At 40.4% G+C, this 27,598-nt stretch overlaps 1 non-coding gene across 1 annotated transcript; it reads left to right on the top strand.

The window, feature by feature from the left end:
* Positions 1 to 4,600: 4,600 nt before the first annotated feature.
* Positions 4,601 to 4,675, top strand: Trnal-caa (transfer RNA leucine (anticodon CAA)). Its single transcript has one exon. It is a non-coding gene; the product is annotated as a tRNA-Leu (tRNA).
* Positions 4,676 to 27,598: the final 22,923 nt, after the last annotated feature.

Raw genomic sequence — 27,598 nt, 5'->3', positions numbered from 1 at the left:
TCCAGAGCCAAGTTTTTCAGCAGGTGTTAAAAATGTTTATTGAAGATATTAGCAACTTCCTCAATATTTTTTAGGATATTTCTACCCGGAATTAATTCTATGGCAGCCAGGTTCTCTACTTTTCCACCACTCTTCCCTTTTATAATTTGCCATATGGTTTTTGACTTGTCATTTCAGTTATCACTTCAGATGTAATGTATATAGTCTCATATTTTTTATTACTCTTTTTAAAATATTACAGTACAATCTACAGTTCTCTTATTAGATACGATACTTAGATAGTCTTAGGGATTGATATAAATTTCTTTTTGTTCTGCATGAAACTCTGATCCCTTTAGTAATGCAGGATTTCCATTTTGCAGCCTGAGGATTATTTCTCAAGATTATTTTTGGAAATACAGCTTCAAACAATGACACAAACTCAATAGAGAACACATTAATTTTTTCATGAATATTACTCTCCATAAATACAGGGGTCGAGTCGATCTGCTGTTAAGAGAAGGTTAAAGATTTCTAAGTTATCATTATTTATGGGCCTAGCAGTCTTAAGGGAGTTTTTCGGTTTATCACACAGTTTGATATCATTTACTGCAAGCAGCTGACTCTCATGATCTGACAGACCATTGAGAATTCGGTTTACAATAATAGTGAAACTTCCTGGCAGATTAAAACTGTGTGCCGGACTGAGACTCGAACTTGGGACCTTTGCCTTTCGTGGGCAAGTACTCTAGCATCTGAGCTACCCAAGTAAGACTCACGCCCTGTCCTCACAGCTTTACTTCTGCCAGTACCTCGTCTCTTACCTTCCAAACTTTACAGAAGCTCTCCTGCGATGATGTCATGCCCTCAGTGCAGCTGTCCAAATGCAATAATGTCAGAATTCTAGGAGCAACAAATGTCATGGACTTGGTGCATGTGCCTGGAGGTGATGGTGGCAGAATTCCAGGAATGGTAATGCTGATGTCAGCATTTTTTGAGTCAGAACACACACTGACCCTCTACTACCATTTTGTGTCAACCTCAACAGTTGATGGGGAATACTGTCTGTCTACAAGATACAGGCGAGAAAGGTGGCAAGCAGGTTTATTCTATATTTACAGAAAAGTACGAGGAATTAGGTATAGATGAGATCGAAATGATGGGGTTTTTCTAATTCCTTTTCTTAAAGAGCTACTGTCATTTCTTGCATGCTGAGGAGGAATGAGTAGATGGTTTCTATGTCACAGGCTTTTTTTAACCTTGATGTTGTGCTCTGGAGCTTGTGAAACTCTTGAGATTGACAAAAAGTGAGAGTAGAGGATCAATGTAAATTGTGGCTCAAAAGTTGCTGACATCAGTATGAGTATTCCCAGAATTATGACATCATCACATCTATTCACATACACCAAGACCATCACATCTTTACACTCAAACAATTCCATTAAGGCCATGACACTATCACTCCAGGAATTCTGACATCATTGTGTCAGTGTCCTTTGAAGGACACACCCAATCAAGTCATGCTAAGTGCCACAAGAGTACTGTTATTCGACTACACATACAATGTGACTGCTAGTGATTCTAAATGAGAGAGTTTAGACCCAACACCTCAAAGTGACTTTGAAGTAGTTACAGAAGTAGAATGCCCAATGTGTTGGTGCTTAAGTATAGTATTCATGGTATGAGTGGGACTATCTGTTCAGCATGATGAGATAAATAAAGAAAAAGAAGACAACCAATTATCATCCATCACATACTGCTACTGATGTTCAAATGTTAAGATATGAGGTACCCATAACTGATAGGTATGAAGAGGTAATGCTTGAATTAATCTCATGGAATAGGTAATACATCTAAAACATTTGAGTATTGTGAATTTAGATGGTCTGAACTATGCATTAGCAATTGTTACAGACAGGGTGAGCAGCTGACTTGCATATATTAGAGCTACATATTATGATTTTGTAGGTTATTTGTGTGCAAATATTATCAATATAAAGCAATCAGAACAGTGTATAAATGGTTGTATTCAGCTAGTGTCAAAGAGTAAGTGTTGAGCCTTCAACTATAAAATGTGTGAAGCTTGAACTTACTGAAAAAATGCCTATATATATATATATATATATATATATATATATAAGTGCACCTATAGGACCAAATACAATTCAGGCCAAATTCGAGGTATATAGAAAACAATTATCTGGACAATACTGTAAAACTGAATTTGTGTATATGTATGTACTTGTCAATAAAAAAAGTTCTATATAAAAAAGTCATTCATGTTTGCTTCCTTCCTCCAATAACTTCTATAGGATGGCATTAGGGTCAACTAACAAGATGAGAAACATAGTAGATAGTAATGCCCTCTATTCTTCCTGATCTATATTAATGACATAGGAGACAATCTGGGTAGCCATTTTAGATTGATTGCAGATGATGCTGTCAGTTACCGTCTTGTAAAGTCATCACATGACCAAAACAAATTGTAAAATGATTTAGATAAGGTATCTGTATGGTGCGAAAAGTGGCAATTGTCCACTAAATTTCGATTACGTGATAAGTCATACGAATCTGAAGGCTGTAAATTCAACTAATGACTTAGGGGCTACAATAACAAATAAACTAAATTGCAACGATCACATAGATAATATTGTGGTTACAGAAAACCAAAGACTGTAATTCATTGGCACAACAGGTCTACTAAAGAGACTGCTTACACCCAACTTGTCTGCCCTATCTTGGAGTATTGCTGTGCGGTGTGGGATCCACATCAGGCGGGACTGACGGGTGACATCGAAAAAGTTCAGAGAAGTGCATCTCGTTTTGTACTGCCGCGAAATAGGAGGGATAGTGCCACAGACATGATATGTGGATTGGAGTGGCAATCATTAAAACAAAGGCGTTTTTCTTTGCAAAGGGATCTTCCCATGAAATTTCAATCATCAGTTTTCTCCTATGATTGCGAAAACATTGTGTTGGCACCCACTTACATAGGGCGAAATGATCATTACGATAAAATAAATCAGGCTTGCACAGAAAAATTTAAGTGCTCGTTTTCCCCGCGCGCCGTACGAGAGTGGAACGGTAGAGAGACAGCATGAAGGTGGTTCATTGCACCCTCCGCCAGGCACTTCATTACAAATAGAAGACTAATCACGTGGATGGAAATGTAGTTGCAGGGTGTTTTATCAGTAATAACATTGATGTAGCAAGTTAATTTAAGACTTATAATAATTAACAATACATTTTTCGAAGTGGTTTTTAACATTTCGTTCAAAACAAGAGACTGCTCATATGTAGCGGCACAGCACACTAATACAATTCATTTTTTATGCATGACTAGCAGAAATACATCATAGTAATACTAATAGATGAGGAGAATGATTTTACACACATAATTTACACAGCAGCACCAGACAGCTGAGATACATCACACTAATACAACTTCTACGAATAATTTTATATACAATACTTATACTATACGGTGTCTAGCAGCTGCCAGCTGCAGGCGAAGAAGAAAGAACTATGTAAGTCTGAAGGCTTTCGTGGCCGTTGACACTGAAGTTAAAATCTTTTGGGATATTAGGCCACGTCATATTTACTCTAAAATAATCGACGTTTTGACCCCTCTGCTGGGATCTTCCACTACTGCTAGAACACATACACTCACTCACACACACTCTGTCTCTCTTTGACACACACACACACACACACACACACACACACACACACACACACACACACACACACATGAATACTAATTCACTCTAGCAGACAGAGTGAGAATGGGAAGTTCCTGATCCCATCCACACAGGTTAAATGTTTGTCGTCTTAGCGCGACATTCTGAGTTTCAGTTGCAATGCATTATATACCTCATGATCTCACAATCGAAAGACTATTTGGAGCACTATATGCGGATTTAAATCAGCACTGTGCAAACACTCCCTGTAGTATTTGATCATAAATGCCAGTGAGGCCACACAATACTGTCTCTTAGCCCATTTCTGGGTGGCACCTGCACCTGTGCAGTGTGCATACATCTTTGATCTGAACCTGACAAACTCCGCAATCTGTGAGCCATTCGCCTCATCTTTCATAAGGAAGTATTATGCTGTAAAGATTATTGGACATGTATCTAGACTTCTCGAATTCCTTGGGATTGTTCTTAATTACTTCATATGGATCACACCTTCACTCAATGGATGAAACTGTCGGTATCTATATAAAACGTCTTGACATCAGTGAAATTTACAGAATAAGATTTTCACTCTGCAGCCGAGCGTGCGCTGATACGAAACTCTCTGGCAGATTAAAACTGTGTGCCGGACCGAGACTCGAACTCGGGACCTTTGCCTTTTGCGGGCAAGTGCTCTACTAACTGAGCTACCCAAGCACGACTCACGCCCCGTCCTCACAGCCTTACTTCTGCCAGTACCTCGTCTGCTACCTTCCAAACTTTACAGAAGCTCTCCTGCAAACCTTGCAGAATTAGCACTCCTGAAAGAAAGGATTTGCGGAGACATGGCTTAGCCACAGCCTGGGGGATGTTTCCAGAATGAGATTTTCATTCTGCAGCGAAGTACTGGTAGAAGTAAGGCTGTGAGGACGGGGTGTGAGTCGTGCTTGGGTAGCTCAGTTGGTAGAGCACTTGCCCGCAAAAGGCAAAGGTCCCGAGTTCGAGTCTCGGTCCGGCACACAGTTTTATTCTGCGAGGAAGTTTCAGTGAAGTTTAGTTTTTGTAAACTCTTAGTTTTGGAGAGGTCCAAAATTAACGTGCCGAGAGAGACAGACCTCCACTGAACTGTGAACTCCGCTGAAATATTAGCCATCTCCACATGACTAGTCCTTCATTGAAGACTGTGACCCACTTAAAATTTGTGTCTGGCAATATATTCTTTTCATCACAAGCCCATTCTCAATAGTAAACTAAATATATTTCATAATGATTCCTATTTATTAATTCACAAAGCTCTTTCTCAAAATCACGTGTTGCAAGAACCCTCTCTTTAATATTAATATCATTGCACTCTTTCGACCAGGAACACTGCTTTTAGTATATGTTGCAGGTGATTCTAATAAATCGCATTCTCAAACGGTGACACTGCAGGAGGTTTCTCTCCTTACTCCCTAGCAGTGTTATAAGCTTGGGGATGGCAACATTTCATAGGAAATGGCACAGCATCAAGTCGTTACACACATCATGCAAATTGGTGGGATATTCCACATCTGCCTTCAGCATCAGCGGCCACATCTCGGATCCCATCTTTTAATGTAATGATTCCATATTTGAACAGCCATCATAACCCCCAAAACAGCAAAGGTTTTTGCATGGCATGCCAGTAGAGACTGTTTACATCAATGTAAAGAATATAACTCAAATCTTCCAGTGGCCTATACATCTCACTTATTCATGGGCTATTTGCCTTGGTATATCTGTGCATGCATTAGCAAAGTTCCCTGAAAATCCAGAGTTTGGAAATAAGCAACATCTCATAAACAGACAACAGTTTCAAGTGTATGCATGCGTTTTTTAACATTATATCCCATGAAAACCTGGGGAACAGACGGCAGGATCCATAGCGTATGCGCCCAACTATACATTCCAGAGTTTCTCGAAAACGTCTGTAAGCAAGCACAATCTCTCCTGAAGTACAACTTGGCACACCTCTCTAAATTAGATATGTTAAACTCCTGCCATATTTCACCATGCTCCTATATTCCTCCATTTGTTATGGCAGTGACTGTGAATTCAGCAGTGAATGTGGTTATATTGTGCACTATATTTGTGCAGAGTCCCTCCATCGAATCTAGGTATTCATAAGGGATGATTCCGTACTTCATCACAAGCTGAAAATTTGCATCATTGGGATATGCAGCTTTGGTGACATACATATCTTCCTAACGAATAGTCTCACCAAATTTCTGAAGAGTGCATACAAGATTTGTAAGGAGTCAAGGACATGGACTGCTATTGTTAATATGATTCGTCTGGAGAATAAAATGCATTTTCCTTGATTGGCAACTACCATACTGACCCTATCTTTTTCGAAACAAAAGTTACTCAAGAGCTCAACAAAAAAGTAAGCATCATTCTTGTTCAAATCGTGGAAGAAAACGGGTACATGTCATGACAGTTTATACTTAAAGTTGCATGCATTGTGGACTTCTCCATTAGATGGCAGTGGTCTATAATATTTTCAGCTTTTGCAAGTGCCTGCTTGAACAAAACATCATTCTCCCATGAGTCGGTCACTGGAATGTTTTTGCCATAAAGAGCATCAACACACAATGCAAATTTTTCCAGTTCAGTGAGCAAACATCATGAAAGATGATTTGAATTTGTTGAAACTCGAGTCATATGAGCATACAACTTTGTATGCTGCCACACACAGCAGATGTAATTCTGTCAAAGTTTTGTGAGATCCTGCAAGATCACCTTCTCAACACACCACAGGAACAAGTAAGCATTCAAAGTCAGTGTATAAAACAAAGGGACAACGTTCCTGGTTGAGGGCATTCTTAAACTTTATGAACTTTTTATCGTCAGTGGACATTTCCACACTACCAGGTCCTTCCTGGAGTAATCAAAGACTTGTCTTTCTAAATCTTGAAGAGTTGGGGCATTTGTGGCAAAAATGCCCTGTGGCACAATATTTTGACAATTGGGAGGAAAGTGGATGCGACAGTCTCTTGATCCAGACATAGTGATGCTTCTCACTTGTTGAGAATAACTATAAATCTACGCATTTAGGATGCTCAATGGCTACTTTGGAAAATTGAGCGGTCCGACTAGCTCATGGATTGCTTTTTCCTTATCTACATCCAGACCATAACCATTAACCAAATAATTAGAGTTCTGCCTCTCAAATTTTGGCAGGACTGGGATTGTGATGGGGAATGTGATGCTTGCGAAGTTATAATGCTCACAAACATTGAATTTCTTCTCAGTATCTGTATGTACTATGTTTTTCAAGCAATTTATATTGCAAGCCAGAAGCGATCATGCAAATAAATAGTCGTCCTTCTCATTCAGATTCTGGACATTAGTGTATGCTTTTTTAGGGTCAGTATCTTTTGGAAGAGGAATGAAACTGGAGCCCCATTAACTGGCTCAAAAACATGCGACTACGTATCAAGATGGATTACACATCTTAGCGCCTTACAAGGTCCTATTTCCAGCACATCAGAGTATCAATTCAGGATGATGCCCTAGGTAAAGATTCCACACAACTTCGCGATTTACTAGCCCCACAACATCATGCTGTCCTCCCCTATAATTCTGACAACGCTTTTCTCTGCAGAAGTACTGTCTTCAACTCACAGTACAGAACTACTTTGCATCTGATGGTGGGTTACTGGTGGGCGTATGTGATTTCAGAGACCTCCCTTTCCAACATTGCTCACCAAGGTCGAAGGAAGGTAGCCAGACCTCCGTAACCCACGTTGGTGTTATCAATGCGAAATCGCAAGATCCTGTTCGTGAGAGCATCAGCAACCATGGAGTTGTTTGAAGCAGCTGTGTGATTTACCTAGCGTTCGCTAACAAGATAAGCTGGTGGGCTGCTACTGCTAGGTCAGTGACAACAGCCAGACAAGCATGCATGAAGTCAAGGCATAGACAGTGATGGTAACATCATCGACGGGTCCAGTGGCAGTGTTGTTGGCGCCGATTCAGCCCAGGAGTGTCCTTTCTGCACAAGTCGAGGTGCATCAAGCCTGCCTCCAGACAGAACAAGAAAAGTGGAGATTCCAGGTCATTAAGTAACTCTAAAACACAAACATCATGATAGTCTATAAGTATCATGTGAAATTAACCACACACAGATACTTACACACATGCAAATATATATAGTCAGATACTTACTAAAAGAACTCCGCCTCACCTGAAAGTGTTAAAGGGACACATATCCTTACAATCTTCTCAGTCACTTCATCTGAGAGCCTCATTGGGAGTGTTATATGTGGAGGCAAAAGAGGTATACTTCATATTTATTAAACAGTCGTAGAAACTCTATATCATCATCACCATCTTCAAATATCTGTCTAGCAGGCAGGTATCTAGAATAATAATGGCACATAAACCACTGCTGCATCTGGCTCGCTAGAACAAGCAATAGTGCTTGTAAAGTATATGCGAAACAAAAGCATTGCTTGGCACGCATATATAAAAAACACAAATACATGTATACTATGTTAGTTAGTTAGTTACATGTTCTGCATATTATTTGAACGATTCTTTTGTTAAAATCATGTGGAAAGGATCACTTTACAGGATATGTAAATATGGTTAGTGTTAACATAATGAGCACAATATTAGTTTTAGATCAACTCATGAACTACGGTTTTTTTACTGGATACATTTTTAAGTAGAAAGTCGTCAATGTAACACAAGTAGCTTCTCAGGAGAATTAATTTTAAATTAGACTTAAAACCTGCTTCACTACCTGTCAGACATTTTATGTTATTGGGTAAATGACCAAAAGTTTTTACTGTTGCATATTGAACTGATCACGGAGCCAGTGACCTCTTTAACAATGGTCATTTAAACCCTAGTGTTGCAGGTATGTATATCACTGTTATTCTCAAGTTATGGTGGATTATTTATCACCAATTTCATTAATGAAAATATGTATTGTGATGGCACAGTTAAAGTGTCTAATTTCTTAAAGAAGTGTCTACATGACATCTGTGGATGAACACCACATATTATTCTTATTGCTAGCTTTTGTGCAATCAGTGCTTTCTTTATCCCAGAAAATTATTCTGCATGGCATTAATGAGTGGAAATATGCAAAGTATGTCAGGAGGTTGATATGTCTGTTTCCAAGATTAGCAGTTAGACGAAGAGAGTAATATGTGTCCCCCAGTTTAAGTTTTCATCAATTAAGAGCATTCTGCCCTACTTACTGGCTCCTCATGCGCTACATAAATTCTTGGTAAGACTATTTGTTGTACAGAGCTGAAAGCAGTATTTTTTTCAGAATTTAGGGGGGTCTATTTTCAGGGAACCACTTAATAATTCTTTTGAAAATATCATTTACCAACTCTTCTGTCGCTTTTTCTCTAAAGGGCTTTATTATAACACTAGTATCACCTGAAAAAATTCCCAGTGTTGCTTATTAAAAGTTAACTGAAAGGTTATTCACATATGTAAGGAATAGGAGTGGACACAACACTGAGCCTTGTGTGACACCCTTCATGATTTTTTTTTTACAGTCACTAAAATTTTCTGACTTTCCGACCTTGTCTGAATTATTCAGCACTACCTTTTGCATTCTGTTTGTTAAACATTATTCAAACCAGCTGTGTGTAAAGCCATCAATTCTATTAAACTTGAACTTTTCTAAGAGAATATCATGAACTACATAATAGAAGGTTTTGGAGAGATCACAAAAAATACCATTTGGCGATATATTATTATTTAGAGCCATTACTATTTAATGAGTAGATGTATAAATAGCATTCTCAGTTAAACAACCTTTCTGTGATCCAAATTGTGATACGCTAAGTAAATTGTTTCAGTGTAAGTGGGCGACTACTCTTGGGTACATTACTTTTACGAATATTTTGGGAAAAGATATCATTAGGAAAGTAGACTATAATTGTTTAAATTTGGACCATCACATTTTAACAGATCTGAAAAAATTCTCTATGCCACTAATGCATTGCATGTATCACTAAGGACGTAAGTTATTAAATTGGAACAACTTTACTGAATTCTGTTTGAAATTCCATCAACCTCACAAGATCTTAAATTTTTTGTAATTTTGTATTAATTTCAGGGAAGGATGTTGGTGCTGCTTCTAGTTACTTACAGTTTTGTGGAATGACATTTTTAGTATATTCTCTCGCTTCTTCAGTTGAACAATTTAATTCTATCTTTGCTGCTACATTTAGAAACTGATTGTTTAAAGTACTTGCAAGTTGTGAATCATCAGTTTAATTGTTATGGAATCTCGTAGACTAACTGGTTGTCTTCTCTCTTGTGTGCCACATACTTGTAATCTTATTATCTGCATTATTTATTTCTGTCAGGGCGTGCTTGCTTCTGGATATTTTGAAGACTTTCCTTAATATACGACAGTATTTTTGTAGTAGGCAAGTAATCTTTGTTCTTAATGTACTCTGGCCTTTAGGTAAATTTTCTTCTTCCTGCTACATGAGATTTTAATTCCAATAGTTATCCATGGATTACTTGTTTTTTTAATTGATCTTTTGGATAATTCTTTCGGAAACCAAATTTCTACATCTACATCTACATACATACTCCGCAATCCACCATATGGTGTGTGACGGAGGGTACCTCGTACCACAACTAGCATCTTCTCTCCCTGCTCCACTCCCAAACAGAACGAGGGCAAAATGACAGTCTATATGCCTCTGTACGAGCCCTAATCTCTCTTATCTTATCTCTGTGGTCTTTCCGCGAAATATAAGTTGGCGGCAGTAAAATTGTACTGCAGTCAGCCTAAAATGCTAGTTCTCTAAATTTCCTTAGTAGCGATTCACGAAAAGAACGCCTCCTTTCATCCAGAGACTCCCACCCGACTTCCTGATGCATTTCCGTAACACTCTCGTGCTGATAAAACCTACCAGTAACAAATCTAGCAGCCCGCCTCTGAATTGTTTCTATGTCCTCCCTCAATCCGACCTGATAGGGATCCCAAACGCTCGAGCAGTACTCAAGAATAGGTCGTATTAGTGTTTTATAAGCGGTCTTCTTTACAGATGAACCACATCTTCCCAAAATTCTACCAATGAGCCGAAGACGACTATCCGCCTTCCCCACAACTGCCATTACATGCTTGTCCCACTTCATATCGCTTTGCAATGTTACGCCCAAATATTTAGTCGACGTGTATGGGTCAAGCGCTGCACTACTAATGGAGTATTCAAACATTACGGGATTATTTTTCCTATTCATCTGCATTAATTTAATTTTATCTATATTTAGAGTTAGCTGCCATTCTTTACACCAATCACAAATCCTGTCCAAGTCATCTTGTATCCTCTTACAGCCACTCAACGACGACACCTTCCCGTACACCACAGCATCATCAGCAAACACCCGCACATTTCTATCCACCCTATCCAAAAGATCATTTACATAGATAGAAAACAACAGCGGACCTACCACACTTCCCTGAGGCACTCCAGATGACACCCTCACCTCCGATGAAAACTCACCATCGAGGACAACGTACTGGGTTCTTTACTTAAGAAGTTTCGAGCCACTCACATATTTGGGAACCAATCCCATATGCTCGTACTTTAGTTAGGAGTCTGCAGTGCGGCACCGAGTCAAACGCTTTCCGGAAGTCAAGGAATATGGCATCCGTCTGATACCCTTCATCCATGGTTCGCAAGCTATCATATGAAAAAAGGGCGAGTTGCGTTTCGCAGGAGCGATGCTTTCTAAAGCCGTGCTGATGCATGGACAGCAACTTCTCCGTGTCAAGGAAATTCATTATATTCGAACTGAGAATATGTTCGAGAATCCTGCAACAAACCGATGTTAAGGATGTTGGTCTGTAATTTTGAGAATCCGTCCTTCTACCCGTCTTATATACTGGCGTCACCTGCGCTTTTTTCCAGTCGCTCGGGACTTTACGTTGGGCAAGAGATTCGCGATAAATGCAAGCTAAGTAAGGAGCCAATGCAGTAGAGTATCTCTGTAAAACCGAATTGGAATCCCATCAGGACCTGGCGATTTATTTATTTTCAACCCATTCAGCTGCTTCACAACCCCAGGGATGTCTATCATTATGTCCTCCATACTGGAATCTGTACGAGACTCAAACGGCGGTATGTTTGTACGATCCTCCTGCGTGAAAGATTTATCAAATGCTAAATTTAAAATTTCAGCTTTAGTTTTGCTGTCTTCCGTTGCCAGGCCACACTGATCAGTGAGTGACTTGATGGAAGCCTTCGACCCGCTTACCGATTTTACGTAAGACCAGAATTTCCTTGTGTTTTCAGCAAGATCTTTTGCTAAGGTATGACGGTGGTAGCGGTACTTTCAAACATTGATATAAATTTAACATTGAATAAACTTCATTTGACATTAGCACCTCTTTCTTCATTTTCCTCATTCCATACCGTGTTTCTTTAAAAGCATTATAACCTGTTCTCATTAATATGCTTCACTGCTTTGTATGAACTTGTCTCTGGGTTGTAAGGTGCAATACTGTCATCAGTCGATGTCCTCCTGTTTTGCTGCACAGGAGTTGGAAAATTGACTACGGAAATTACATTGAAACGGCTAAATAATAATTCTAGCTCTTTTTCCCTGTCTGTGTCTATTAAGAAATCTACATTTAAAACTCTACTAACTGTTTCTTTTTGTCTGAGAGGTAGCTCAATAACGTATCTAGATTTTTCATAAATAGCCGAAAGTTTCCTAGAGGAGATCTGTAGGTTGTTACAATTATCAAAGAACTGTTCTGCAGTAAGAAATCACAAGAACATGATTCTAGGTTCTGATCAACGCAACGAATATTTGTTTCAATAATTCTGACTTTGTGTCCAACTATTACATATGTTAGAACGCCTCCTTTTCCCATGTTAACTGTACACGAAAATGATGCAAGTCTATAGCCACAGATATTTAACATCTTCATTTTTGTGGTTACATTATCTTCAGAGAGGCACAGAACATCTGTCCCTTCAGAATTTTCCACATCTTCTAGGCATACAATATGTTCATCTATCTTGTTTTTCAACCCTCTAATGTTCTGAAGGAACAAATCAGTTTTATTGTTTTTTGAACTGTAACACATATTATGGTCCTGTACTGCTCTAATGTCTTTCAATAATCTCTGTCTGTAGCCTGACTCTAACCTAAAGAAATGTGCCGTTTTGATTCCAGTAATCACAGGGATTTTATCTTGTGTGCTTATGCCTCCCCTTACACTTTCTGCAAAGGATCGGCTAATCTTTCCTTCCACATTCTTTCTAGGTGCAGGCCATGATTAATGTATCCCCAGCTCCCAGCCGCAGCAACAGGCACAACACAGATACGACACTTCGTTTCAGTCAAAAGCAACTCTCTCATCTCTGTTCACATGGCTAACAGCCATGTTAACCCAAGGCTATTAATGTCGTGACAAAATCTCTACAAACCCCGTATAGGTGTGTTTATTGCAGTTTCTGTTTTCTCCAGATCACCTTTTACACCATATTCTAAGTTGTTATCCAGGTTGTCTCTGCTCCTCCTACAATAAGTACTTTATCCGCACCATCAAAATCTCTACACAACGTCCCTATGTTCTCCGTCAAGTAGCTAAGCTTGACGCAATGTTTCATGGTGCTTGTTACCTGGTATTCTACGCCTAGCCTTTCCTGTAGCAATTGCTCTACACCACACCTGTGACTGCTCCTTAGTAGCAAGACTCCTTTCTTTCTACTCGACTTTACTACCGACCTAGTATTACAGTCGTTTCTACGAGTCTGCTGTGTTACGCTCAAACACTGGTATCTCAGTTAAAAAGTGAAACTGATTGCTAACCGGAATCTGAAATGTGATTTCTGAGGTTTTCTCCTTCTAGCTATTACTTGTCCCCTTCTACCATATCCTATTGCTTCTTTCCCCCCTCAACCAATCAACCCTTTAATTCAGAATATGCCATTTCTAATTCTGCCCGGAGATCACAAGTCTTTCCCTGTTTCATGATTTTCTTGTCTCGAATAGATAATCTACAGCTCCATGGAAGAGCCTCGTCTGACAATCTGACACTGGTTTTAGCTACATTCTCCCTAATGAAACACCAACTGACAGTCCCGACATGTTTCTCCCACACCAATTAGCCTACAGACAACATCCAGATTTTTCATACAGGACACTACTCTTACAGTAAACTAAAAAGCACTACAACAAACTTAAACTGTAATAAACTAATAACCAGCAAAACTTATCTGCCAGTGCGTGTGCAGTCGGTTCAAATGGTTCAAATGGCTCTGAGCACTATGGGACTTAACTTCTGTGGTCATCAGTCCCCTAGAACTTAGAACTACTTAAACCTAATTAACCTAAGGACATCACACACATCCATGCCCGAGGCAGGATTCGAACCTGCGACCGTAGCAGTCGCGCGGTTCCGGACTGAGTGCCTTAACCGCGAGACCACCGCGGCCGGCTGTGCAGTCGGTACCAACAAAAATCCGAGATGGTGTGGCTAACATATCAGCAGACCAACCTGTATCCACACACCATTTCTCTGAGTCCACTAATCGTGGTAGTGGATCATGAGCAATGGATTCTGTATGCTGAAACAGCAAGGAAAATAATAATAATAATTAAAAAACTGGCTAAGTAGCAAAGGAAATGCAGACACTCACACATGTTACACGCCAGGAATGATTACATTTGGTTTACGAATAATTTGTGTGGCATTCATCGAAAAATTACCAGCCACACCTAAAAACGACATAACAGTCACAGAATATAGAAAAAAGTTAGACACACACACAACAACTACTGATTAGGTCGAATATCCTCATCTTACATTAACTCCGCATCGTCAAAAAGGGGTGATGGCGGGCTCCCATCATCATGACTCCTCTCCTCAAAGACAGAGTGCTGTCTTCATCACCATTCTTCAGCACGTACTGATCATTTCATGACAGACGCTGATCAGACTGAAACGGATAGGAGCTGTTCAGCGCTGCTTATGTATGGGCCGCAGTCAGGATGCAACTGCATATGGTTGAACATACACATGTATCAAGGGAAATTATTTATGTAGAAATCATCAGGCAAGCAGCCGCTTTCAGTATTGTCTTTCTGTGGAAATCGCTGTGTGGTTATTCTGACAGAAGTTGAATTACTTTTTCTACTCGCACTTGTCTTTGGTACTGGGGTAACTGAGTGCTGTCACAGATTTCCATGTCAACTTGGAAATCGACCGTGGTAGAATAATGTCGTCATGCATTTTTCCGCAATCGTGTGTAAACTTGTGGAAGGAGAGGACAAGCCTATGATATTACAAGATGGGATCCAAGATGGATGGCTATAAAGTCAGACAGCTGCCGAGGTATTTGCAAAGATTTGTGTTACAGCACCTATGACATGTGATGTGCACGGCCGATCCAGCAAATTTCTTTCGGCTTTCGGCCAAGGCTCCAGGCACAGCTGCACAAGGCAAGAGACATGGACGCTACATCTTCAGTTTTTCATGAGGAGCACAGACGATGTATGTTAACTACTTACCTGAAGCCTGTAAGTAAGGAGGTGCAAAAATCTGAAGTGAATAAATAAAGAGAAAGCTTCTGAAAACAATTTATTTATCGGTAAACTTGTTCAAAAGTAGCTGTGTATTTTCTGAAGCATTTATAAACTCATTTTGTCAATATCTTTTCTTCTTCAGTTGGCCGAGACCAGGACGTCTGTGTGTTTCGAGATTCTGAATAGGCGTATTTTTATAAATTTCTTGAAACCAGGACATCTCCTCACGACTTTGGATGTAAACTATGCTGTCTTTATGATCATAAGTTCGAAGCGATGACATCTTATTTTCTTACCCCACACCATCATCACATCAGCGTTTTGCATGATAAAATCAGATCAACTACGTCGTTGTATTTCGAGTTTAACACACTGTAATGAGAAAAAGAGCGAGAAACGGGTGATATGCAATATGTACAAGATCCGAGAGGGAATAATTAGAGTGGACGACCAAGAACAAAGTGCACGGACTGGCTGTAAGACAGGGATGCAGTCTTTGACCCCAACTGTTCAATCTGTACATTGAAGACGCAATGATGGAAATAAAAGAAAGGTTCAGGAGCGGAATTAAGATTTAAGGTGAAAAGGTATCAATGATACATTTGCTGATGATATTACAATCTTGAGTGAAAGTGAAGAAGAATTACAGGATCTGCTGAATGGAATGAACCGTCTAATGAGTACAGAATATGGATTGAGGGTAAATCGAAGAAAGACGAAAGTAACGAGAAGTAGCAGAAACGAGAATAGCGAGAAACTTAACATCAGGATTAATGGTCAAGAAATACATGAAGTTAAGGAATACCACTTCCTAGGCAGCAAAATAACCAATGACGGACGGAGCAAGAGGACATCAAAGACAGACTAGCATTGGCAAAAAGGGCATTCCTGGCCAAGAGAAATCTACTAGTATCAAACATAGGCCTTAGTTTGAGGAAGACATTTCTGAGAATGTACGTTTTGAGCACAGCATTGTATTGTAGTGAAACATGGACTGTAGGGAAACCGGAACAGAAGATAATCGAAACATTTGAGCATTGCAAGTGCTACTCTGAGATGAAGAGTTTGGCACAGGAGAGGAGTTTGTAGCGGGCTGCATCAAGCCAGTCAAGAGACAGATGACTCGGAAAAAAAACCACAAGCAGTTTGGACGAAGAGAAGACTGTGGAATACCTTCTTAATGCTTGTCCACTTTTAGAGAGGGTAATGGGCGCAACATCTTTGAACACAAACTGTCCAAACCCATCATGAAATTCCTCTTTTTTGTGATGATTCGAATTCAATATATACATTCAGACTTCCAGTCTTCCCCACCTCATGTCACTTTGAACGATCTATCACCACTAAACTAAAACTAAACTCCGTCCTAACGGGCCTTGGAAGACCCAACGGTACCGATCGGCCGCCGTGTCATCCTCAGCCCACAGGCGTCACTGGATGCGGATATGGAGGGGCATGTAGTCAGCACACCACTCTCCCAGCCGTGTGTCAGTTTACGAGACCGGAGCCGCTACTTCTCAATCAAGTAGCTCCTCAGTTTGCCTCACAAGGGCTGAGTGCATCCCACTTGCCAACAGCGCTCGGCTGACCGGATGCTCACCCATCCAAGTGCTAGCGCATCCCGACAGCGCTTCACGTCGGGGATCTGACGGGAACCGGTGTTACCACTGCGGCAAGGCCGTTGGCAATCTTCACCACTATGGACGAGAACTCTTTAAACGTCTGTGGGTTGAGCCGCACGGAGTGGCCGCGCAGTTTGAGGCCCCATGTCTCGGATTGCGCGGCCCCTCCCGCCGGAGGTTCGAGTCCTCCCTCAGGCATGGGTGTGTGTGTTGTTCTTAGCATAAGTTAGTTTAAGTAGTGTGTAAGTCTAGGGACCGATGACGTCAGCAATTTGGTCCCTTAGGAATTCACACACATTTGAACATTTTTCTGTGGGTTGAGCGTGCATCCTCCATCATCGGCCTTGTAGAAAATTGAGTAAAACCTTGTGTGCAAGTCACATAATAGTTCAAATACGTTTTTGCCCCAGTCAAGCTGTAAGTTGTCATATGAAAAAAACTGGGAGACTAGGTATACTTTAGCACATTGGTTGCTTTAAATTATCAAACACACACTAATCCTTTTTTAAATTCCCCTTCCATTCCTTTATGCTGAACTACAAGGAGCCTTTCATTCGCCCTTTTGAGGTGTTGTCGGCATGAAAGAAGGTTGTATACATGGAAGAATCCTGGAGATACTAGAAGGTATCAAATAGATTATATAATGGTAAGACAGAGATTTAGGAACCAGGTTTTAAATTGTAAGACATTTCCAGGGGCAGATGTGGACTCTGACCACAATCTATTGATTATGAACTGTAGATTAAAACTGAAAAAACTGCAAAAAGGTGGGAATTTAAGGAGATGGGACCTGAATAAACTGACTAAAACAGAGGTTATACAGAGTCTCAGGGAGAGCATAAGGGAACAATTGTCACGAATGGGGGAAAGAAATACAGTAGAAGAAGAATGGGTAGCTCTGAGGGATGAAGTAGTGAAGGCAGCAGAAGATCAAGTAGGTAAAAAGACGAGGGCTAGTAGAAATCCTTGGGTAACAGAAGAAATATTGAATTTAATTGATGAAAGGAGAAAATATAAAAATGCAGTAAATGAAGCAGGCAAAAAGGAATACAAACGTCTCAAAAATGAGATCGACAGGAAGTGCAAAATGGCTAACCAGGGATGGCTAGAGGACAAATGTAAGGCTGTAGAGACTTATCTCACTAGGGGTAAGATACATACTGCCTACAGGAAAGTTAAAGAGACCTTTGGAGAAAAGAGAACCACATGTATGACTATCAAGAGCTCAGATGGAAACCCAGTTCTATGCAAAGAAGGGAAAGCAGAAAGGTAGATGGAGTATATAGAGGATCTATACAAGGGCGATGTACTTGAGGACAATATTTTGGAAATGGACGAGGATGTAGATGAAGATAAAATGGGCGATACGATACTGCGTGAAGAGTTTGACAGAGCACTGAAAGACCTGAATCGAAACAAGGCCCCGGGAGTAGGCAACATTCCATTAGAACTACTGGCGGCCTTGGGAGAGCCAATCCTGACAAAACTCAACAATCTGGTCAGCAAGATGTGTGAGACAGGCGAAATACCCTCAGACTTCAAGAAGAATATAATAATTCCAATCCCAAAGAAAGCAGGTGTTGACAGATGTGAAAATTACCGAACTATCAGTTTAATAAGTCACAGCTGCAAAATACTAACGCGGATTCTTTATAGACGAATGGAAAAACTGGTAGAAGCCGACCTCGGGGAAGATCAGTTTGGATTCCGTAGAAATATTGGAACACGTGAGGCAATACTGACTCTACGACTTATCTTAGAAGAGAGATTAAGGAAAGGCAATCCTACATTTCTAGCATTTGTAGACTTAGAGAAAGATTTTGACAATGTTGACTGGAATACTCTCTTTCAAATTGTAACGGTGGCAGGGGTAAAATACATGGAGCGAAAGGCCATTTACAACTTGTACAGAAACCAGATGGCAGTCATAAGAGTCGAGGGACATGAAAGGGAAGCAGTGGTTAGGAAGGGAGTGAGACAGGGTTGTAGCCTCTCCCCAATGTTATTTAATCTGTATATTGAGCAAGCAGTAAAGGAAACAAAAGAAAATATTCGGAGTAGGTATTAAAATCCATGGAGAAGAAACAAAAACTTTGAGGATCGCCGATGACATTGTAATTCTGTCGGAGGCAGCAAAGGACTTGGAAGAGCAATTGAACGGAACGGACAGTATCTTGAAAGGAGGATATAAGATGAACATCAACAAAAGCAAAACGAGGATAATGGAATGTAATCGAATTAAGTCGGGTGATGCTGAGGGATTTAGATTAGGAGATGAGAGACTTAAAGTAGTAAAGGAGTTTTGCTATTTGGGGAGAAAAATAACTGATGGTGGTCGAAGTAGAGAGGATATAAAATGTAGACTGGCAATGGCAAGGAGAGCGTTGTTGAAGAAGAGAAATTTGTTAACATCGCGATCGAGTATAGATTTAAGTGTCAGGAAGTCGTTTCTGAAAGTATTTGTATGGAGTGTAGCCATGTATGGAAGTGAAACATGGACGATAAACAGTTTGGACAAGAAGAGAATAGAAGCTTTCGAAATGTGGTGCTACAGAAGAATGCTGAAGATTAGATGGGTAGATTACATAACTAATGAGGAAGTATTGAAAAGAACTGGGGAGAATAGGAGTTTGTGGCACAACTTGAGAAGAAGAAGGGACCGGTTGGTAGGACATTTAGCATTGGAGGGCAGCGTGGAGGGTAAAAATCGTAGAGGGAGACCAAGAGATGAATACATTAAGCAGATTCAGAAGGATGTAGGTTACAGTAAGTACTCCGAGATGAAGAAGCTTGCACTGGATAGAGTAGCATGGAGAGCTGCATCAAATCAGTCTCAGGACTGATGACAACAACAACAACCTAACGTATATGGATTCTTCCTGCCGATCCATATGTTCTGTGCATCTCACCATGACATTGATGGTTAGTGAAATCAGTAAATCAGTAGTAGCACATCCTTCCTCTTCTTCTTTTTCTTCTTCTTCTTCGTTTCTTCTTGTCTGCCTCCATCTATAGCGCCTGAGAGCCTTTTCAGACTTTCAGTTACTGATTTAAACTTTTCTGAGAGAGGCTGATCTCATTGCAACTGCCCTAATATTGACACACAACTTTCATCGGATACCTTTCCGCCCTACAGTAGCTTGACGCTTTGTCATTGTCATGCTGTTATATACTAAGTCAGTTTTGTGATGACATACGCTTAACATACACTACAGAGGACGATAGGATACAACTTTTGCATCTAAACACCGGATAAAACTATGCACATCGATTAGTATTGTACTGGATTCTGCATTCTGTCATCGACATCACATATTTTCTAACTACTGCCTCTATAAGCCTTTCCAGATCGATTTCAGCATTGATTATCTCGATTTTTCCGTCAATGTAATGAAAAGTATCCTTCACACCCACGGGACGGGTGTGCAGTCCAGGTGAAAATTTGACCATAATCTACAGTATACTGATATAGCTCCGCACTGGTACTCTACCTTTTGGGCAGGAATTCCTGGAACTCCTGTTTACATCGGCAGTCATTCAGATTCCTCGTTTTATCTACAGCCAGGAAGCAACACAGTGAGTTTCTAGCAAATCTGATGTATATTAACAATTTCACTGAATATGAGGCCAGTTTCGACATGCGTTTGGTTAATATGTTTCAAATTTTTTATTGTCCTATCTGAATATGATAATAAGGGTTGCATTATCCTTTATTAACTTCTTTGGAATCCTGTAATATGTCTGGCTCAAATGAAAGACATTGGTTTTTATATGATGGCTGAAACAAAAATATCTGCATATTTCGCTGTAGGTTTCCGCTACGACGTCATCAAACACGAATAAACAGTTTAGTTTTACTTTTTCAGGTTTTGTAATATCTTAACTTCCACTGAATGCCTGGAAATAAATGACATATGTATAGCTCTTACATTTTTTAATTTATAAACTCTAACATATAGCTGGAATTTTAACAAACTTAACTAATATGGTAGTTCTTATTCACGCATTTTCACCTCTAACTGTGTACAGCACGAACGGTAAAGTTGAACTGCTGTTTATTCCAATGGGTGGAGAGTTTGGTGAGCTAACTCCAGCAGATTACTGAAAAATGTCTCATAGAACTGATAGACATGTGGCTGATACCTTAGTCGACACTCTAGCTCATACTGTATTGCTAGCTGGTATATGATACATTCTTGAAAATCTTCTCTTGTAGATGTATGCACTCTCTGTTGTTAAACGTTTTAACAGTTCCAAGGAAGTCCCCTGCAGGTATTGTATGGTCACCCAGTAACGTCGATGACGACTGAACTTCACATGGAACAAGAAATTGTGGGATTTATGTTAATATTTCCGCGAACTGCTATAAACGGAAAGCGTTGATGTTAGATGTATTTCAGGGTACTTACGACATGGAAATATGCTTTCGAGGTTCCCCTGCTTCTCTTCTTATTGCAATTCACCCCTCTCCTTGGCAAAGCAACAAGTCTACCGTCATTTGCCCAAACGTTGTGACACTTAAAAAAAGTAGGATTTAAGTTTGAAACGTTGAAAAGTTTATGCATGTATTTATGAATAAGATTATTGTTCTGAAGGATTTGTTGTAGGAATAATACGCACTAGGAACTAAGAGGTAATAAGGTAGGCCAGGAAGAGATATCTGAATGGAGTTCCGTAGCTGCAGAATCAAGTGAAGCGTCTATTAATTATATAGCCGGGCAAGATGACTCTGAAGCGTATAATTAAATGAGCGAACCGCGGAAGTGCTGGAGAATAGGAGGATGTGCTAGGCCTGGCAGCAGATATGGCTTCAGGGGTGGGCTTAACGGTCTGCGGCGAGTTGTGGTTAAAATTACGGAGGGGGAAGCATAACGAGGGTGTGGATATGTGAGGTTGAGGGCAGACTGATAAAGGCGCGGCAGGGAGATAGGGTCGGATATTTTGAGCGAAACAAAGGGGCCAACGATTTATGTGTGAGGAATAAAGGGACATAATGCGGAGGGAGTGCGATAGAAATTTGAAAAGCCCGCTTCACTGTTAAGAAGCTCCCCCTTTTATTACATTCTCCCAATTGTGGCTGCCAAACTATAGAATACGTCACACCATATGATCCTGTCGGCGTCATTTGATACTAAGGATGCGATCATATGGCTTTTTGGTATGTTTGCTGTTCCACTGGACACTTGTAATTTCGAATTTCGCAAACTTTCTTTTCTCCTTCTGATGTCTGATAATAATTGATACATATTCTTCTCTAGCGCTATAGAAACTTTGCCACAGTGTGCGTCTATACTAGCTAGGTTTGTAGAATGCTCTTACCTACAGCAAAATGAAACTCCTCATCAGAAAATTAATTTGATTGAACCACAAGTGAATAATTCTTCGCATGTTGTACAAATTTTATACGTTAGTTCGTACGAGAATTTCAGCTCTCAAGAGGAATGATCCAAATTAATAGAAACTTGGGACATATGTAGAACAGTGTGCCATTAAAAAAAGTGACTAATACTAGTTTTTACTTGCAGACTGGGATCACAAAGCTACTTTTTTGTACACTTTTTCAAATTAATGTGTAGCATATTCATTAGCAGCTGCGGCAATTTTAGTAATCGAACGGACAGTGAGCTAAAATAAGTGCTGTTGTATTATCCGAGATACCATGCATCCTTTCAAAGTACTGTCCGAATGCATAAATTTTCTAAAACTGGTAAATTATGACACACCGCCTCCTCTGTTGGTTTACAGATCCTGGAACCTATTGGCTGACAGACAACTTGTGTCGTACAGTATATTGTTTTTCTTTTTCTAATTTCAGGATACCCAATTAAAAATATCGGTTTTCCCAATCATTAGCAAAAATCTTCATTATTAAATGTTACGGGATTGTCCATAGCCAGCCAGCCTTTCTGAAGATAAGCCTTTCCGTTATAAGTAATTGAACTCAAGCATATAGAATAACTAAAAAATTTCGCCCACAATGAATTTCTTATTAACGGTAAGATTTTCATTTATAGTATGTAAGAGGCGATAAAAATGTTCTGTATGAGCGTGTTGCTGCAGCATACATGCAACGGTGTGTGACTCCGAGGCGGATATAAAAGCACCGACATGTAGGCTAGGGATTGGTGTTGCATTAGTGTGTTTCCGACTTGCTGTTATTCTTTCCTTGGCTACCGAAGGACAAACTCCGGTAGATATCCATCAGAGAACGAAAACTGTGTATGGGGCAGCATGTCTGTCAAAAACACCGTTGTAGAATGGTACTCCAAGTTCCGCGCTGATGCTTCATGTTTAGTATGTCCACGCATCGCAAATGTCATAACACAGAAGTTAGCCATCTCAAGCGGGTGACACTCGAGCACCCGCCCTACAGTCCTTATCTATCCCCATGTGATTATGACGCCTTTGGTCCCCTAAAAAAAGTCCTCGAACTGTCGATGATTCCTATCGGACGACGATGTGCAGCAGGCAGTCACGGACATCTTCACACAGCCAGACAGGGTGTTTTATCAAAAGGGTGTCTTCAGTCTGGCGCTCACGGTGATTTTGCATGATTGGCATACCGATTCTGGACATTTCTAGAGGAAACGTTTTGATCACCCCTTATACAATGTCTCCTCTTACAGGACATTAGCATTAAAATTTAGAAACAATACTCTAGGATGGAAGCGGAAAAATCGTAATTTCTTTCATCCCACTAGCAAATTTACTAGTGTTTCTTATACTGAAAACGTGACTAAACACATATCTATCATTTAATTACCGCTATAACGATATATGCAGGTCCCTTCCATTAGAAATTAATCTCTTTGATTTCCTCTGCTTGTGCAGCTTAATTTGTGTTCAGTCTTCTGGTGTCTTCAAATTAATGTTCATTAGTGTAGTCTTCCCATTCGACGTGAATAATAGTTATGGGAATTCCATCTTACTTTTCACATTTGTCTGAAAATCCTTTACCAAATGTCAACTTATCTACACAATGTCATCTTCACTCGAAAATTGCTCAGTATTGTCGACAGGTTCCTTTTTTTGTAACTACCACAGCTATGATCACCTTTTCAGCCTGGATTATAACTGACCAATTTGCTTGTAACTTCGAGTTAACGGTATTAACTACATTTAGATATGCAGTTTGTTGCCGCCAAACTTTCTTTAACCTTATCGTTTGCAGATACTTCTGAAAGTTAGAAAATGTGCCCTCTACAGACGCTCTTTTAAGGGCTGCTATTTTCTGTTTTATGGTTGTTAATGTTTGGATGTGGATTATATTGTAATGCTTTAATCAGAACGTATATTTGTTGTTCAGAGGAATCAGTCAGTTAAATTTACAGATAAGCGCTACCGTTCTGGCTTCAGGAAGGCCAACTGGGACTGACGGACTGTGCTGTCTCCCTCAGCCAATGATGCCACAGTTGCGCTTGGCGTGAAGCTAGTTCACTGCTCTGCCAGCCGTTGACGGTCTTACAGACGTTGGAGCCTCTGCTTGTCGTTCAAATAGGTCCTAAATTGCCGTCATGAGGTTAGTGGACCCCGTTACAGCCCTCCAATCAAAGAGAAATCCATAGCTGTAACGGGAACTGAGCCAGAGTCTTCCACATGACAGCCTGTTACGGTGCCCACTCAGCTATGGAGGCGGACAGACTTTAGTCTACCTCTTCCTTAATTAAAGCAACCTGTTTTAGGTATCTACTTTTAATTTCTTGCTTGACCCAAAGATCCTCGGCTTGTTTCTTTGTTGTTTGAGATGTCATACTCACATTTAGTAATTGTTACGCAAGAATTTCAAATTTTGGTGTGCAACTGAAGCGAATGCTACAATTATTAAATTTGATTTTTTAATTGTTCTTCATTAATTTCAGTTTTATGCTAAGAAATCTTCACACATCTCCTGCAGAGTGACTAGACACTACCTTACGAATATTAGACATTTCGTGTAGTAAAGAAAACTATGTCACTTACATGTCCCTAAACATGAAACGAATACAAATACACTCATGACGTAAAATGTTACAGCCATTGCCCACCGCAATACTGACTGCTGCTTGATGATGTTGTGGGTACAGGGCTCTGTAGAAATGTGGAGAAGCATAACAGAGACTAATTAGGATTCTTTGTAATTGACATATGGGGAGGAAAGGGGAAAATCTCTGAGTTATGCAAGTTTGACAAGGGGCAGATTGATATGGACCAGTGCTTGTGAACAGAAACGTCGGAAGTGGGTGCTACTGCCATGAGCATCTATGGAAGGTCGTCGAAGGACGGTGAAATGGTGATGTTGCACGTCAACATCTCAGCAATGAAAGTGGAGGTCGGAGGCTTTCCTGCTCTGTAAAGCACGTTACGAGGCGATCTGTGGCACATGTGACAAGAGAGCACAATGATGGTGTGTGCACAAGTGTTTCTGAGGAAACTGTACAGCGCACTTTGTTGAAAATGAATTCTACTGTGAACGACCCCTATATATTGACACGCTAAACCAATGACGTCGTCAACTTTGGTTGCAGTGGGCTTAGGATCATCGAGATTAGACTGCGGGTCAATGGAAATTGTCGTCTCATCGGATGAATCACGTTATTTGTTACACTGGACCAACGATCATGTTTCAATATTCCACAGTCTAGGAGAACAGCAGTAGTAAAACAAAGCCATTTGTGGTCCATTTTGTTAGTGCGGGTTGCCTACATCAGTGGTTGGTATGTACTCAGGAGCAAACCTATTGTTCTCCATCGATTGGCAGGTATTTAACCTATTGTCCTGCTAAAAAGATCCTTCCTTTTGATTGACAGGCACTTAACCTACTGTTCTGCAGCCCCCTCCCACCCCCCACCCTTCAGGAAACCTCATCTCTTGTTATTATAGATACACTTTCAGGTCTGAGTTATTGAAATAGCCCCTCTCACTCTTATCAATTTGATTGACTACTTAATTAAATTGATCAATTAATTAACCTAACTGCCTCCCCTCCCCTCCACAGAAAATGGCAGGAAGTTCAAATTCCAGAATGACAATGCAACACTTAGCTAGTACACAGTACCGCCACCAGAGGGCGCCATCATCCCTCCTGTGACGTAATCCAAGACGGCGGTCTGGAGGGGGGAAAATGGTGGGAAAAGGACTCAGCCTATTCTGGACTGCTGGAGAGAGGAAGGAGTGTACTTTATTTATTTCGGAACAATTTATTTAGGGACGGATTTGACTTAGTATATTTATTACTCTGATACAAAACACTCACCCTGATGTGCTTGAGGTTGCAGTAAATAATCTATAGACCTGCAAACTACTCGTAAATAATGCAGTACACTATTGTGCAGAGATGCAGACAACTCTGGGGCAAACATGTTGCGTAACTAAATTTTCAGCACTGTACTCTGGGTGTGTTAACCTAATGTTTCGCCCTTTGTCTACACTTAACCTATTGATCTGTTAAGTGGTTTTCCATGTCACCCCCATTTTCTTAAACTATTGTACCACCATTAATACCAAATTACGTAATAGTTATGTGCTCCCACCATTTCTGGTATACTTTTCCAATATGAAATCCTTTGAATGCCATATATGGCACATTCTTCTTTGTCACCCACCCCCTTAAACTATTGTACTGCATCTTACACAAAATTATGCAAAGTAACCTCGTGTTCTGCACTTAACCTGCTTTTCTGCTCCATATCTCCCACTCACAACACCCTCCCCTTAACTATTGTATTGCTAACACCACATTGATATAAAAAATTTATGCAAATTAATTAAATCGAAATTCTTCACCTGTATGGGGTAGTTTTCTTTAATGTGCAGCATCCTACTGTTCAGTTAAATCGATGGAACATAGTTTAAACAAAGATATCAGGTAAAAAACACATCCCTCCATCCTCTGTCCACTGGACAGCACAGGACACTATCGCACTTGCTCCCAGGAGTCAGGATGCACCCGCGGCCCCCACAAAGTGATGACATGCCTGTCAGCTGGTGAACCACGTGCAGGTGTCAGTTCAGGCCCCACAATGATGAGGTGGCAGCATTCCTTTCATACTTGACACCTGAGAAATTCCTGTGAAAATACACGTTCACCGAGGCACCGTTGCTGACACGATGACTCATAGCTGCGGTGTGGGTCAAGCGCCGAGAGAGATGTTTGCATAGCAGCTAAAAGGTACGCAATGTTATACTGATGTGATATGTCGATTTAAATAAGCGTCAACTCACCCTTTGCGCCGATGGCTTGAAACTTATTTACCTGTGGGTACTGACATCACAGCTCTCGCTACATAAATCTGTTCCAAAGCTTCCCACAACAGCACAGCGTTCACTGTTCCTAGCAATCAAAAATGGTTCAAATGGCTCTGAGCACTATGGGATTTAACTTCTGAGGTCATCAGTCCCCTAGAACTTAGAACTACTTAAACCTAACTAACCCAAGGACATCACACACATCCATGCCTGAGGCAGGATTCGAACCTGCGACCGTAGTGGTCACGCGGTTCCAGACTGAAGCACCTAGAACTGCACAGCCGCACTGGCCAGCTCCTAGCAGTCCTAAAGGGGTATGCAAGCTATGTCTAGTAGTGCACACATGCTTGCCTGCCAGTGTGGCTGACGCATCGCTGCGAAATGTATGTCCATGTGTCAACATATGTCTTAGAAACGTTCTCACCACTAAAAGCCTTCATCATGTCCGTGCTCACTCATGAAACTACTGTTAATCATAAAAGCATTCTTGTTGTTTTGAAAGAGAGTACTGTCTAAGCATAGATGGGGAAACCAAAACAGTTACACAAA

This window comes from Schistocerca serialis, chromosome 2 (assembly GCF_023864345.2).
Source record: "Schistocerca serialis cubense isolate TAMUIC-IGC-003099 chromosome 2, iqSchSeri2.2, whole genome shotgun sequence".
NCBI lineage: Eukaryota > Metazoa > Arthropoda > Insecta > Orthoptera > Acrididae > Schistocerca > Schistocerca serialis.
The sequence above is the reverse complement of the archived record's forward strand: the minus strand, read 5'-3'. Positions and strand labels throughout refer to the sequence as shown.